The sequence below is a fragment of the Argopecten irradians genome, chromosome 1 (genome assembly GCF_041381155.1).
Source record: "Argopecten irradians isolate NY chromosome 1, Ai_NY, whole genome shotgun sequence".
In the NCBI taxonomy this organism is placed as follows: Eukaryota; Metazoa; Mollusca; class Bivalvia; order Pectinida; family Pectinidae; genus Argopecten; species Argopecten irradians.
In genome coordinates this window covers 48966738-48982194 of record NC_091134.1, presented here as the reverse complement: position 1 = coordinate 48982194, position 15457 = coordinate 48966738, and the positions used below count along the sequence as shown (strand labels likewise).

Here is a 15457-nt window from a genome sequence, read left to right as displayed (position 1 = left end):
TTTCCTCCTGGGGAGGGGGTTAAGTTTACTATAGTTTATAAAGTGAAAACACATTTTGGAGCATTATTTGGTCATTTATAATAGAAAATTAGTTAAATGTTGTCAGAATTATCCCTTATCCCTATGAAATAACCATTGCATCCTATTAACAAATTTTCCATGGCTGACTCCTAGGGGCCTTAGGGACGGGGCCAAAAGGGGTCAAATAGGCTAAAACTTCAAAAAATTTCTTCTGAAATTCTGGAACTGGTAGAATCAAATAATCTTCATAGATGTAGAGGTCTTAAGGTCCTTTACAAAAATTGTGAATTATATGACCCTGGGTTTTCATGTTTCTCCTTGGGGAGGGGGTCAACTTTACTATAGTTTATGTAGGAAAAACACATTTATGAATGTTATTTGCTTTGTTTTTATAGGAAATTAGTCAAACTGGGTTAGAATTTTTAGCCTGAAATAGTATTTTATCGTCATATCCATATTGGTCCTGGCCGGCCCCCAGGGACGTTAGGGGCGGGGCGAAAAGAGGTCAAATAGGCTAAAACTTCAAAAATCTTCTTCTGAATTTACAGATTTTTGATGGGACCAAATACTCTTCATAGATTGGAAGGTCATAAAGCCCTTTACAAAAATTGTGAATTCCATGGCCCTGGGATCTCAGACTTTCCCCTGGGGAGGGGGTCAAATTTACTATAGTTTATATATGAAAACACATTTATGAACATTATTTGCTTAGTTTTATTAGGAAATGAGTCAAACTGGGTTAGAATTATTAGTCTGAAATAGCATTTGAACACCATATCCATATTGGTCGTGGCTGACCCCCAGGGACCAGAGGGTCGGGGCCAAAATGGGTCAAAATGGCTAAAATTTCAAAAATCTGCTTCTGAATTCACAGGTTTGATGGAACCAATCAATCTTCATAGATGAAAAAGTGAAATTTACAAAATTACTGACACTGACTGACTTCTAGTTTGGTTTTGTTGTTTAACGTTGGCAAAGCAAATTGGCATTTTAAGCATAAGGTTTGGAAACATAGTACACTAACTATCAAAATGAAAAAAAAAAAAATTCTAATACAAAGGTTCAACTTTATGATTTATAAATTTGAACCAACTTTGCAATACTCTTTCTGTAGCAGCACTCAGGTGACCATCAAGGCCTCCTGGGCCTCTTGTTTTTTATTGAAAATAATGGCAGGCAGCTCTTGGTCATCGTAAGGTTAGCGAAAGAATGGATGCATAGGTAAATATCACCTTATATGATGTTTTAATGACATAAAAGAATAATCTTTTCATGACAGATTGATAGTATTCTTATGGAATAAGCAACCATCTACATGTACCATTATATATTCATATATAATTATAAATAGATAGACTTTAAGCCACCACTACCACCACCATCAGTACCATTACCACCACAACACGAAAAATAGGAATAATATCTATATACAAAAGCACATACCTTGTGGTTATCAATGTAACAACAGACAAATATATCACACCAAATATTACAGCTACTTTGATGAAGCGGTCCATGATGTCACACACCGTCAACACATGACGTGGCAATAGAGGACTGTTCAATACTATGTCAATTCATCTCATTGATAATGAAACAAAGGTACGTTTGGTACACTATATCTATTCTACTGATATGATTTTGAAACTCATTTCCTCTGTTCTGCAGTTCAAATCTTGTTACATTTTACATGCACATTTAGCATTTTCACTGTTTTTCTAAGACATATGCATAGTTTCATTCAAATGAAAATATCTTGGAAACGAGCATGTTTTGAAGTAGTTTACTTTACTGTAAAATAGTCTCGAATTATTCAAAACTGTCAAATTTAAAATATGTCTATTTTCCATTTGTCTGTAGTATTTATATACTGGAAACTTCTCTAATTTCGCGTGGTGAAAATTTCGGGATTTTTTCTTAGCAGGAGAAATGTCCATGTGCAAATGCGATAAAACTTACTTTTACTATTCAGTTGCTGCATTCGTCTGGCCAGTAGGTAGGACACACTAATCCGTGGCTTGATGATCGTAAGGTGTATACCGATTTCATGAATTTACAGAACGAAATTGGTGTGTGGATTTTTATATCTTAGATATGTTTTCTATTTTAGTGAGTCGTGGATGATGTGCATTGCATAAGTTTGATTGGCTTCAGGAAATCTCAGTTATTTTGCCTGTTGTGTCGGATATTGAACATATACATTTCGAGGTCATGGTTATTTTGTTTGAGACGCGTCAAAATAAACAGATGTCGTTGGTAAAATGTCGACAGAGGACAATACTATCGCTTCATACATCATCGTCATTGATCCAAATTATCCCGTTTGTTATACATTTATCGATTTCGTACACAGATGGCATTTACTTAAGGTGTTACAAATAATACGCAAGCTACTCTCTAGATTCCTTAATACACCACTTTTAAGAATCAACAATTGTTCATGTATGTATTTTTTGTAATTTTCGCGAACTTCCCTTTATTGTGAAATTCGCAAAATACAAAATTGTACGCGATATGAAGTGGGTTCACAGTCGTTCATTTTTAAAAGTGTTATAAAAGACGCAAGGCTGATATAGATTTACATTTCTTAATTTAATAAACAAAATCTGGCAATCGCTTTGTCATCTTTCAATTGAAATTTCAACAATTTAGTCGTTTAGACGGAAGATATTAAACAAGTTAATTCGTTCCATATCAATCAAACACATGACATTCAAAACCGATATTTTGAAAATAAAAGTGAAAATATAACATTCCGCTAGCAACAAGAAGCTCCTCGGACATTCTTCTCACCTGGAATTGAAAACATTGTTTTGTTATACATATAGTGAAATATTGATTATAGAAAATTAGATTCTAATAAGTATTTAACTGCCCTATCAAATAAATGAGAGGATAAACTTACTTTTCTGCGAGTATTATATCAATATGTGAAAGTATTGACTGTTAAATCTGCTATAAAGGATACCAATATTAAAAGATTCCTGTCTAAAAAGGACAGAATAATCAACATTAATTGGTGCAAGTTACTAGATAAGGAACCACTGCATAAAGGACATTTGTTTATAAGAAATATTTTTGTTATCTCTTTGGTTTGACCGTGTATTACAGGTACGTTGACGTTAAACACTTACGTGTTCTTTCAGACACTTCAGCTCGACTACAGCGTGGTCGATATGACTTAAATGAGGATGTTCTGTAAAAGACCAACATTTCTATTAATACATGTAACTTATGTATTCCTTGTGCAAAACAATATTTAGCTTGATTTGATAAAAAGGTAATTAAAAAAAGAATAACTGAAGAAAAAAAAACAATAAATCAAAGGATTAGTAAGAAGTCTTAAAACACATCACACAATTGCTTTGTCTAGCAAATGATATTTTTTAACGAACTGAAATAAACCGTGTATGGCTTTGAAAAAAATCCTATTGAAAATTTATCAAAGAACTTGTATGTGAGCCTTTTTATGACACATAATACGGTATGCATGAATATTTTCAACGATTTCCTAATTCCCATCCTGAATCAGGAACTAACTATATATGATGAACATTCATGCCTTCAATATATAAAGGACCTTTGCGTTTTTGAATGGTGTATATTTAAGGCTCAAAGTATCTTTCTGGTTGTTCTATCGAAGAAGAAAGTTGAGTAAGGTATCTATATTATAATGAATGGACCGCGGAGCGAATGCTTGGGCAAACTGCACATTGTGCAACTTTGTATACATGTATTACAATGCATCATACGCTTATACGCGTTAACCAAAGAATTACTAACAATGAAACTTTTCTATATGTACTTGTGATTACACGTGTACATACGTTCAAAACTATTTTGATACATGTTTCTTGATCGTACGATCGACACTAAAACCACCGATGCGGATCATCATAATTATATTCATCCGCGCAACTCCAAATTGCGCTTGACACACTCAATCTATGCTCAATAAAGTTCAGTAACCTTTCGTAGGAATTCAGGGAGTTTATACCATCAGTTCACATTAACAAAAGACAGAGCTTAAGCTTTAAATCAGTATTAGTATTAATTAGGATTAGTATTAAACTTTTTTTCCTCATATTGATTTATGGCCTTGTTCATATCATAAAAGAAAATGGAAGAAAAAACATATGTCCGCGTGCTTACTTTTTTGCCCAATTTAAATTTATTTTTGATATTTTAGAGTAAAAACGAAAAATGCTCAAATTACAGGTACCATAAAATGTAAACATAAATCTACAAAAGTGTATCATTTCACACATTAATGTTCAATATTTCAATTACCCCGAGGCTAGTAAAGATTTAAAACAAAAATGAGCTCGACAAAGTTAAAATGCTGGTGCAGTGATGTTTTAGGAAAATACAATTTAAGTAAAAAAAATGATAAAACAATGGCTGTACTCAAAGCGAAACAAGACACATTTTCAAAATGGCCAGCAAATGGGTCATTTCTTATAATATCTGCATAAAAATCTATTAAGTACAGAAATGAAATATTTTGACGAAATTTGCAACTGGAAACTTGCTACAGATATTGATAAATTGTATGTGAAAATCTTACAATTTCTTTTCAATTCTTACAATCTTACATTGATCGATGTCGAAACGAGTCTTCAACGGGACTGAAACCTCAGAGGAATGCCTTCTTTAGTTTTAAGACCCCGTTTAAACACGTTTTTGCATTATATAATTTTCAGCTGTAATTTGTCTGACAAGGTCAAAAAAGGACTCGATGTGTATACCTTTGTAAAGCCAAATATGATCAAACCATCGCTCCTACTACATGCTATAAATACTAGTTAACATAAAGACATGGTTATTTGGTGACATAAATAAGGACTGAATCCTGTTTTTTGACGAAATATAGGCATAGTATTGTAAATAAACCTAGATTTTTGAATTTATTTTAATAAGGTTTAATTCAGTTTATATACATAAAATGGACTGGACATCAGACTACGTGTACGTATTGACTTACTTTTAGCATATATGCATATTTCCTACTGCATTCATTATTAAAGTTTGAAATCATTTTGCTTACCTCACTTCTGGATTAAACTTCGAGACTTCATATAAGTGGTCATACTTTTAAGGTAGTTTGATTGGCTTTTACTACTACATAAGATTAGCCATAATGCATAAATTCACACTTTTTATCAACTAAATTATATTCAGGTGCATATTTATCTATGCCAAGTAGCTCTGGTTTAATAATACATGTACCTTAAACATTTCGTTTCTCACCTTGTATGTCTAGTATGCCCTGTGTCATGACGATGCCGTATAAGCAACTGAAGTAAACCACCAAAGCCAATGTCTTCATTATGATAATCCCGATAATCCGTTGTGATCAATGCAATCCTGGCATTATAATGAAACATATGACATCGACTCTATTTATATTCTGTAGCACAACCACGCACAATTTTGGTCCTTTACGAATCATATGGTTACCATACTTGGCATTTTACTTAGCCATTTTGGAGCTACTTGTGTGTACAAGTTGTTTACAAATATTTCAATCTTCCACTCCTCTTTGCATTGTGATGGCGCGTATGTGATATATCCGGTTGAAATTCCATAATAAAACTATGTAGTGTCTGATTCAGCAATAGTGTTCGTGGTGAGTGTTTTATTCATGTTATTACAATGCAAATTTACTCAGTATGAGCTATCGCTTTGAGGAGGTATGGGGGGAGAGGGGTATGTATGGTTTATGATTACACGAGAAAGGCCTATTATAGCCGTTATGTGGGATATCTCTCTACTCATGATCAGTGTATGCTGCGGTGTTATTGAACCCAACGGTTTTTATCAAACTGTTCATGTGCTATATGACATATAAAAAGCGTTTGCAAGTAGAATTGAATAAAACCTATGTTAAATCTGTTATAAATAAATAAATAGTTTTGTGATTAATAATAATTAGGTATAAAAACGTGTATAAATTAAGTCCCGACCCTTGCGATCTTAGGATATTGATATATTATATTATTAAGAAGGCAACATTATCAACCAAAATTATGTTAATTGTTAAAAAGGACATGTTTTCTTATAGTCTAAAGATGGAGACATATACAATAGAAAGTGATAGAACATATTAAAAATTCATATATTCTACCCAGCACTGAACAGGTGTGATTGTAATATTTTTCTTTGTGTGATAACAAGGTAACATGGTGGTAGATATTTACATCTTTAACGTGCAATAGTATGCGATCAGGACGAAATACAGAATATTTTAGAGAATTGGCTAACTTAATATTAGAACCATTTAATAAAATCAACTTGATCTAATTTTGCATTATAACGAATTTTTTACTTAGATTTCTTTTTTAAATAAGTTCTTTGCGACAAAGACGAATGACTATTAGTAAACATATGATTCTTTAAAACAAAGTATCAATAAATATTCTTTTGACAAGGTGACGATAATCAGTATAAACAAAATTTCTATCGAAAAAAAGTACAAAAAATAGATAAATAAATAAACATTCACTAGGTCAAATTATAGAACATCCTTTATCAAAACAAAGCCCTTTGTTTCTAGCGACAACGCAAAATCCCAGATATTTGTGATAGAATGATTTTATTCTCTATAAACATACTCCTTTGATTCATATCAACACTAGCTCATGTAAACAGTGTGTCATGCGATTAAGTATTCAAGTTCGATATAAACAAAACATTTGACATACCAGAAACTAACAATACCCTTAATCAAAGTTCTTTGTGACCACACACAACTAATCTAACTCAATATAACTTTTCTTAATGTAGCTTTTCTTTTGTCAAAACGGATATGAAATGCATTAAAATGAAAAACGAATCCTTTTTGACAAAGTAAAGGTAAATGTGTAGAAGTTACCAGTGACAAATAAAAATTAAAAAATATATTAACAATATTAACACAGAGCAATGTATTTCACGGATTTTAACAAATATTACTTTTGAAATGGGTGAAAATCTGGTTGCAAAGTGATAATTTTCGATATAAACAGATCACCTCATAAAAAGACTACACTATACACAATTCTTTGTGACCAAACAATACATATCTTGATACTGCACCAAGTGTGGTGTTCATGGTCCGGAACGTACTGATGTCAAACCTAGCCTCAAACATACGAATATACAAATGGATCGTGAAACTCTGTGACCAGTTATAATTTGTCTTGAAGATTTGATGACGGTTTTGATACGTAGGTGATGTTAACCCCTTTTTTTCGATGTGTATAGTTTCGGGATATTGTTTGGAGAGCTGTGAGGGTACTTGCAATGCATTGTAGCCCCAGTTGTGTGGAATATAGTTGTCGTATCCTTTCATCCACAGATGAAGAAAGGTAGCATTTCTGTTAGCAAGCAATATAAAACTAGCCAAGGCATTGTCCGCTTCCACACCCATGGTGAATTCATATAGTCTTAGTGGATCTAGACTGGCCAACTGAATTGTATCGAAATCCATGTAAATTCCACCATACTCTGAAAAAACCCCAGATAAAACGGGCATTATTATCATGATGGGTCTAATGTTGACGTGGACACGTCAGCTGATCACCGTTGAAACAGGTGTTCCATTTTATGGATGTAATAATGGTTGATACACGATTTTCTTTGTCTAACCTAAATAACTTGACAGCAGAGACTCTAAAATGAATAAATAACGTAACTTTAACCATTAAGCCGTCTTTTATGAAATATTATCTATACAGATGGCAGAGTTTTAATAACGAAGATTGAATGCAAAGCTCTGGCATTTATACTGCAAATGAATTTCATAAAAAAACATACTTTTTGATACTTAAATAAGATACCTAGAACATTATATATTAAAGTTTGATATTATATGTATTATGAAAGAAATGGTTCTAGTAAAACATTTATTTTATGCGAGATATTTATTCCAATATATTTCATTTGTGAAACAACTCATTTCCTGCCTTAAATGCATTCGAAGTACATCATAAACTTATTTGTAGAGTATTTACATTTTAAAGATTCCCATGCCTACTTCTATTGTTTTGCTGCACCTTTGGTTCGGAGACAACTAAATAGCACTCTGATCATCCGGTCTGTTTTTGTTATAATTTGAACCCCATACACTAGGCTTGTAAACGATAATGGAATATCTAGATTGTCAATTTCCTATTTAACAAACCCTAAGTGTCATGTGTAATTGTGTCGCAGAGAACAACATTATTAATGCTTGAGGAAGTCGGAGGTACAAATTATATAGTTACATGCAAGAATTATTTTAGTTATTTCTTTCAATTCGTCTGCCAGTAAGGCTTGGCAGAAATAAAACAGTGTTTTCAAATCTTTCTTCAACATTCACAAAACATGACCGTAACACAAACGAAGAGATGGATGTTTTGCGTATTTTTCCCTTGATATTTAATGCGATATCAATCATAAAAAAATGCATTTCGATGCTGTTTAATATACGACATGGAATTAGGTACGTGATAAACGTTCATTCATAATGAGGCCAAAATGAATATAAATGCTATTAATAGAACTGAATTCTTCTAAAAACAAAATGAAAAATAATAAACTCATTACATATTGTACCGACTCTCACCAATTAGCAGATGTAAACCATCTCATCTAAATTCTTGGTCCTTAACAGTCATCTGATTATTGGTTTTAAGTCGTTTAAAGTTTTTAGCCGATTTGACACATGTGACCTTGAATGAAGATCAAGGTCATTCAATTGAACAAACTTGATAGTCCTTCATCCCAGCATGTCGTAGGCCTAATATCAGGTCTCTAGATCGCTAAGGTATTCACAAGAAGTCGTTTTTAAAGATTTTAGCCTATTTGACCACTGTGACCTTAAATGAAGGTCAAGGTCACTCATTTGAGGAAACTAAGTAGCCCTTTATCCCAGCATGATGCAGGCCAAAGATCAGTACCCTGGGCCTTTTATTATTGAGAACAAGAGAAGAAGTCGTTTAAATGAAAAGTTTACGCACAACGGACGGCGCACGACGCACGACGACGGACGAAGCAGATGATCTAAAAAGGGAGTCAGTAAATCAAAGGAAATTTGGAATTTTCAAGGCGTATGAAGGAGCGAAATCGAAGTTGATTTCAATTTCGAAAAAAAACCACATTAGGATGTTGATTTAGTATATATTGCAAACGTTTTACAGTATATCAACGTTCCTGGCATTGTTGAAAAGCTGTACACTTATGAGTTTTTCATAATTTCCCTCTGAAGACAGTTCATTGGCTTAACGAAAAGTGTAGGCGTTTGTATTCAGACGAAATCTCTTTTCGTTCAATTCTGATAGAACCCCATTATCTCCTTGTTAATCCTATATGTAGATAAAAATGTCATGAACATTTGGCCAAACGTTGATACCTTAGGTCCAAGTGCAACCGCATAAGTAAACTGCGCAGATTTTTTTTATCATTTTAAAAGAAAATCCGTCAACAACTCTAGTGATTTAAGCCCGTCTGATTTACATGATCATTTTAAAAACATTAGTCGTAGCGATTTCGATCCCGATAACTTGTCTGATGATCTACCTGAATAATAGATATACAAGTAGGCCTATCACAAAGCGAAATCGTAGCTGTCTTGAAAGATGCTTAACCGGAAAACGCTCCTGGTATTGATCATTTGCTGAACGATTAAAAAAAAGATGATGAATATATTTTTCTTCCACTACATACAATACACTTTAATTACGATGACACAACTAATTAATGAAGCATTGTCTTGATAAGCTGTTTATAAAAACTCATTGACAATGTGCTCTGCAATAGGTTGCCGAAATATTCGGGCAAGTATGATGTGATTACTGATGCAGAATTTAGCTTTAAAACGTCATCATGTATGAATTATTTTTTGTTATGATCAAACTGCGTCTGACTGTCATGTTCATTGATCTATCAATGAGTTTATTGATGGTTCATCGAAGAGCAATTTGTACAAATATTTGTTTGACTCTTTCACTCTGCAACATTATTTAACAAAATCTATTCAAGATGTCTATTTAGGATGTACATGTATTTCTAAATTTCGTTTGTCAGCACATCAATTACATATTGAAGGAAGTTGATTCAGCTATACCCCAAGCGATCGTATATGTTGCATATATTGTTATCAAAATTGGAAAGAAAAAGAATGTCATTTCATATTTATTTGTCCGCTTGATAACGATTTTGTGAAAAAAGAGAGTACTATTTGAATCGGCCTTCACCTTTTAAACTAGTTAAATAACTAAATATTTAGAATAGAAAAGATCTGTTTTGGTTTAATTTCTCATTACGTTCGTAACTTAAGGGTTAACTTTATTTTGATTTTAAGCTAGTTACTTCCACTTAATGTTGAAGTCGGCAATTTGATTTTTACTTATTTCTTTTTCAATCATTATTAAAGGGTCATCAACTGTATTCCACTGTCCGCCAACATATTTTATACTTATGCAAATTAGTTATACTCTATTTACGTATTCGATGTCTTTCGTACTAGTGCGTTTAGAAATATTTACCTGTTAGAACTTTGATGCGTGTAATGTCTGATTTATGTTCGATAAAACGAATCGTCCTTCCGGCCATGCTCTCCGGTGGCGTTTGCTGAAGAAAGATAATATTTGGTACAAGTCTAATAATCATCCTCCAATAATGACCTGATGGATGGAAGTCTCCATGTATTAGTATCATGCATGGCTGTTGAATTGTGTATGTGCTGTAAAGACTAAGGAAATGTTCAAATTTCATATCATGTAAACTAAACCACACGTAGTGTACAATGTTAGGTACCACAAAATTGTTTGAGCAATTTTCATGTATTATTGATTCAACGCAGGGATCCTTAAACTGCAAAACTGGAACACTGTTCATGCTGGTTATCTCCCATTGTAGAAAACCTCTACCAGAGGCCAGACAAACCGGAACCAGCTGACGGCGGCGAGGAAGAGAGAGAATAAAACTAATGTTAATATTTGGACATTTGTACTTGCACTGAAATGTCCAATCCGTCTGATCTCCTAACTCTGGACATCCTCCTAGCTTCACTAAAGCCAATGTGCTCTCTTTCCATGGAGTCGTAAACCTCACTCCTTTCCCTGTAATAATAACAAATGATATCAGATCTGTATCGAAATAACTACATTATTCAAACAAGTTTTAGTTACATTGAAGAGAATGTTCGTTCACCTAATGCCTTTCTTGCCTTTGAGTACTCTAGTGAGTTACTAGGTATAAAGTGCCTTGACTTATGCGAATAACGATATAAGAAGGGGTAAAGCAAGCAATCTTATTTCAGCGTTCAATTAAATTTACGATAAGAATTTGCCATAGAATTTTTAAACGGAATCGCGGAACTAAAACGTAGCGAAAAAAACGTTGGCTTACATTTTAAAAAAAGGTCTTAACTTCAATCAATATAGAATTCCACAGACCTTTTTGTCGTACGTATATTTGACTGATTTTCGACATTTAATACCCGGTGGTTAGTAATAGGTATACACATTCACAGTTCCAATTTGATAGCAATAACACTGGCGACATTTAATACATATAAAATATTCAGAAGCATAACTGGGTCATCGATTACAGAATTCGTCTTCATTATTAATCAATGTCTGCTTCTGAATTGTCTGGGACTTCGTTAATTATTGACATATAGAGATTTCTATCAGATATTTATTGAAAGGCAAACGTGGCCTAATTAATTATTTTGCTAAAACATGTTAGTACATGAAGATGTTGATACAGTATCTTTCAGATATTAACTTATCTTATCTGTTTTGTTTTGTTTTGTGTTGTTAATAGATTACTCCATCCATTACTAACAGTAATGATCCAAAATACACCGTGTGTGACGGGGATATGACAGCTTTTTGCTGGGCCAAATTTCAAGCCTACGTTTTGAAATATCGACACTTTTAAATAAACGTATATGTAATCCCAAATAAAGAGCAGAAATATGTCAAACTACTAGTATATTATTTTACTCTAATACCATATAAAGCGCAGAAATATATCAAACAACTAGTATATTATTTTACTCTAATACCATATGAAGTGCAGAAATATGTCAAACTACTAGTATATTATTTTACTCTAATACCATATAAAGTGCAGAAATATGTCAAACTACTAGTATATTAATTTACTCTAATACCATATAAAGCGAAGAAATATATCAAACAACTAGTATATTATTTTACTCTAATACCATATAAAGTGCAGAAATATGTCAAACTACTAGTATATTATTTTACTCTAATACCATATAAAGTGCAGAAATATGTCAAACTACTAGTATATTAATTTACTCTAATACCATATAAAGCGCAGAAATATGTCAGACTACTAGTATATTATTTTACTCTAATACCATATGAAGCGCAGAAATATGTCAAACTACTAGTATATTATTTTACTCTAATACCATATGAAGCGCAGAAATATGTCAAACTACTAGTATATTATTTAACTCTAATACCATATAAAGCGCAGAAATATGTCAAACTACTAGTATATTATTTTACTCTAATACCATATAAAGCCCAGAAATATGTCAAACGACTAGTATTTTATTTAACTCTAATACCATATAAAGCGCAGAAATATGTCAAACTACTAGTATATTATTTTACTCTAATACCATATGAAGCGCAGAAATATGTCAAACTACTAGTATATTATTTTAGTCTACTACCATATAAAGAGCCCAAATATGTCAAACTACTAGTATACTATTTTACTCTAATACCATATAAAAAGAAGAAATATTTCAAACTATTAGTATATTATTTTACTCTAATACCATATAAAGTGCAAAAATATATCAAACTACTAGTATATTATTTTACTCTAATACCATATAAAGTGCAGAAATATGTCAAACTACTAGAATATTATTTTACTTTAATACCGTGTAAAGAGCAGAAATATATCAAACTACTAGTATGTTATTTTACTCTAATACCTTATAAAAAGAAGAAATATGTCAAACTACTAGTATATTATTTTACTCTAATACCATATAAAGAGCAGGAATATGTCAAACTACTAGTATATTATTTTACTCTCATACCATATAAAGCGCAGAAATATGTCAAACTACTAGTATATTATTTTACTAGTTATGCGATCCAATATAAAACTGATTACACATAGCATGTTTTTCATATAATAAGTATGTTTGCATTGGTGTATCGCATATAATATTGTATATTCTTTTTGATATTCGTAGACTTCAAATGAAGTTTTGCAATTTTTTGTTGGACGTCCTTCTGTAGTGAATTCTTACATCCGAAATTACCCATGATCATCTAGTCATGTGACACAGGACCCTTCTGTAGTGAATTCTTACATCCGAAATTACCTACGATCATCTAGTCATGTGACACAGGACCCTTCTGTAGTGAATTCTTACATCCGAAATTACCTACGATCATCTAGTCATGTCATGTGACACAGGACCCTTCTGTAGTGAATTCTTACATCCGAAATTACCCATGATCATCTAGTCATGTGACACAGGACCCTTCTGTAGTGAATTCTTACATCCGAAATTACCCATGATCATCTAGTCATGTGACACAGGACCCTTCTGTAGTGAATTCTTACATCCGAAATTACCCATGATCATCTAGTCATGTGACACAGGACCCTTCTGTAGTGAATTCTTACATCCGAAATTACCCATGATCATCTAGTCATGTGACACAGGACCCCTTCTGGGCTGATAGTCCGGGGTTTCTAACTATTCAAAGTGTGTTGAGGCAGAATCGATAAAAGGCCATGATAATAAAAAAATTCTTTTGTGATGAAAGTTACTTTGTACTGGGTTTATATTTCCGTTATTGATTGAGCCTATGGGTAAATAAGGGGGAAAAAAGATGTGAAACAGAATCTACTTACCATCCACTGGTCCTCTATGTACATGTACAGATTTCAAGTCTATCCACAAAACGTAAACCCACAAAACAATTGTAAGAAAAAGCCACGTTAATTTACACCAACACTTCATTTGGCTCGACATTTTTTATCTATCTATAAACAAGTAATTCAAGAGAAAAAGAGAAAGATAATTTGAAATGTAACACGTGTATCCTCCTCTGTCAGACAGGTAAACAATTATTGATTAGCTTTTGTTCTTGGTTATTGGTTGTCTCATTTCGTATGGCACACGGACTCACTGTAGCAGGGTCTAATTGGTGGTTTTAAAGAAATGACGCACTCCACGCAGAAAGTAATCCAATGATGAAGTTTATTACTCCATAAAAACACCCTAAAATAACAAACAACAACAATTTAGTGTACAATATAGATGATGTAGCTTACATGTAAATACAGTATAATGGATAAATGGCATTTACAATAAATAAATAGCTCACACTAAACCAATACGATTGCTCTAACGCAGCTCTTACTGAATAACTCAGTCGCTATTAATAGTACAATAGTACGCTTAACGCTTACAGCAATACGTTACATTAGTAAATTAACTTACAATAATTCAATGCTACTACAAACAACTACAACATAGGATAATTCAAAAACCCTTCCTCTTCATGAATGAAGAGGGCCCGACTCCCGGGAACACCCTTACGTCGTATGGAACGTGCGCACAAAACGCTACAATTTAACAAATGACAAAATAGTAAAAAAACACATAAACGTACTGGCGTCGGACGTCTAGCAGATTATATAAAACACAGACTATGAAATGCACAAAGCCTACAATTACCAGAATAATCAAAACATAAATATTACAATCGATACAATTTGGCGGGAAATACAAATACTAATCAATTAGCGAATTTACTCTCCAAATACTTCTGATTCACAGATGAAACAAAAGATATAAATAATACAATTAAACGTAATCTTTATAATGAATATGAACATAGATAATTCATAAATAAAGTACTTACATAGTAATGGAGCTGATCTATCTAAAGTACGCTCTAGATCAAGATCTACATATAGTCATAAATACATGTACGTCCTTCCTCTACGACGGCCAGTACGGGAGTGACGCTACCCTAAAAAACGCGGGTGCGCAATGACCCATGGTCACTCTCAATATAAAAATAGATATAAACTCTGAACCCTGGCAGACAGGTTTGCACAGGTGTTACATAACAGTGTAGTATATACACTCACATACTACACACAGGTAAACATATACGGTAACCTGATGTACATATTTGTTAATACAAATGTTACTACAAATACCAAATAAATTAATACTAATTTATACAAATGCAAATGTCAAATAATTGACACTGTTACATCCTCCCCTCCTTATATGAAAGATGTCCACATCTTTCCAGTAGCATATAGTTTTTAAAACACAGCAGAAACAATTATTGCATGTTCCCATTCATCAAAAAGATGAACACAGCAAAAGAAACCAAAATCTCATAAAAAAAATACCAATAAAAAAAAACACTGTGCA

At 32.8% G+C, this 15457-nt stretch overlaps 1 long non-coding RNA gene across 1 annotated transcript; it reads right to left on the bottom strand.

Annotated features, from left to right (window-relative positions):
- Positions 1-2600: 2600 nt before the first annotated feature.
- LOC138310679 (uncharacterized) lies at positions 2601-5603 on the bottom strand. The gene is made up of 3 exons (XR_011206474.1): positions 5272-5603; positions 3156-3217; positions 2601-2814 (listed from the first exon to the last, which is right to left on the bottom strand). It is a non-coding gene; the product is annotated as an uncharacterized lncRNA (long non-coding RNA).
- Between the last annotated feature and the right edge of the window lie 9854 nt (positions 5604-15457).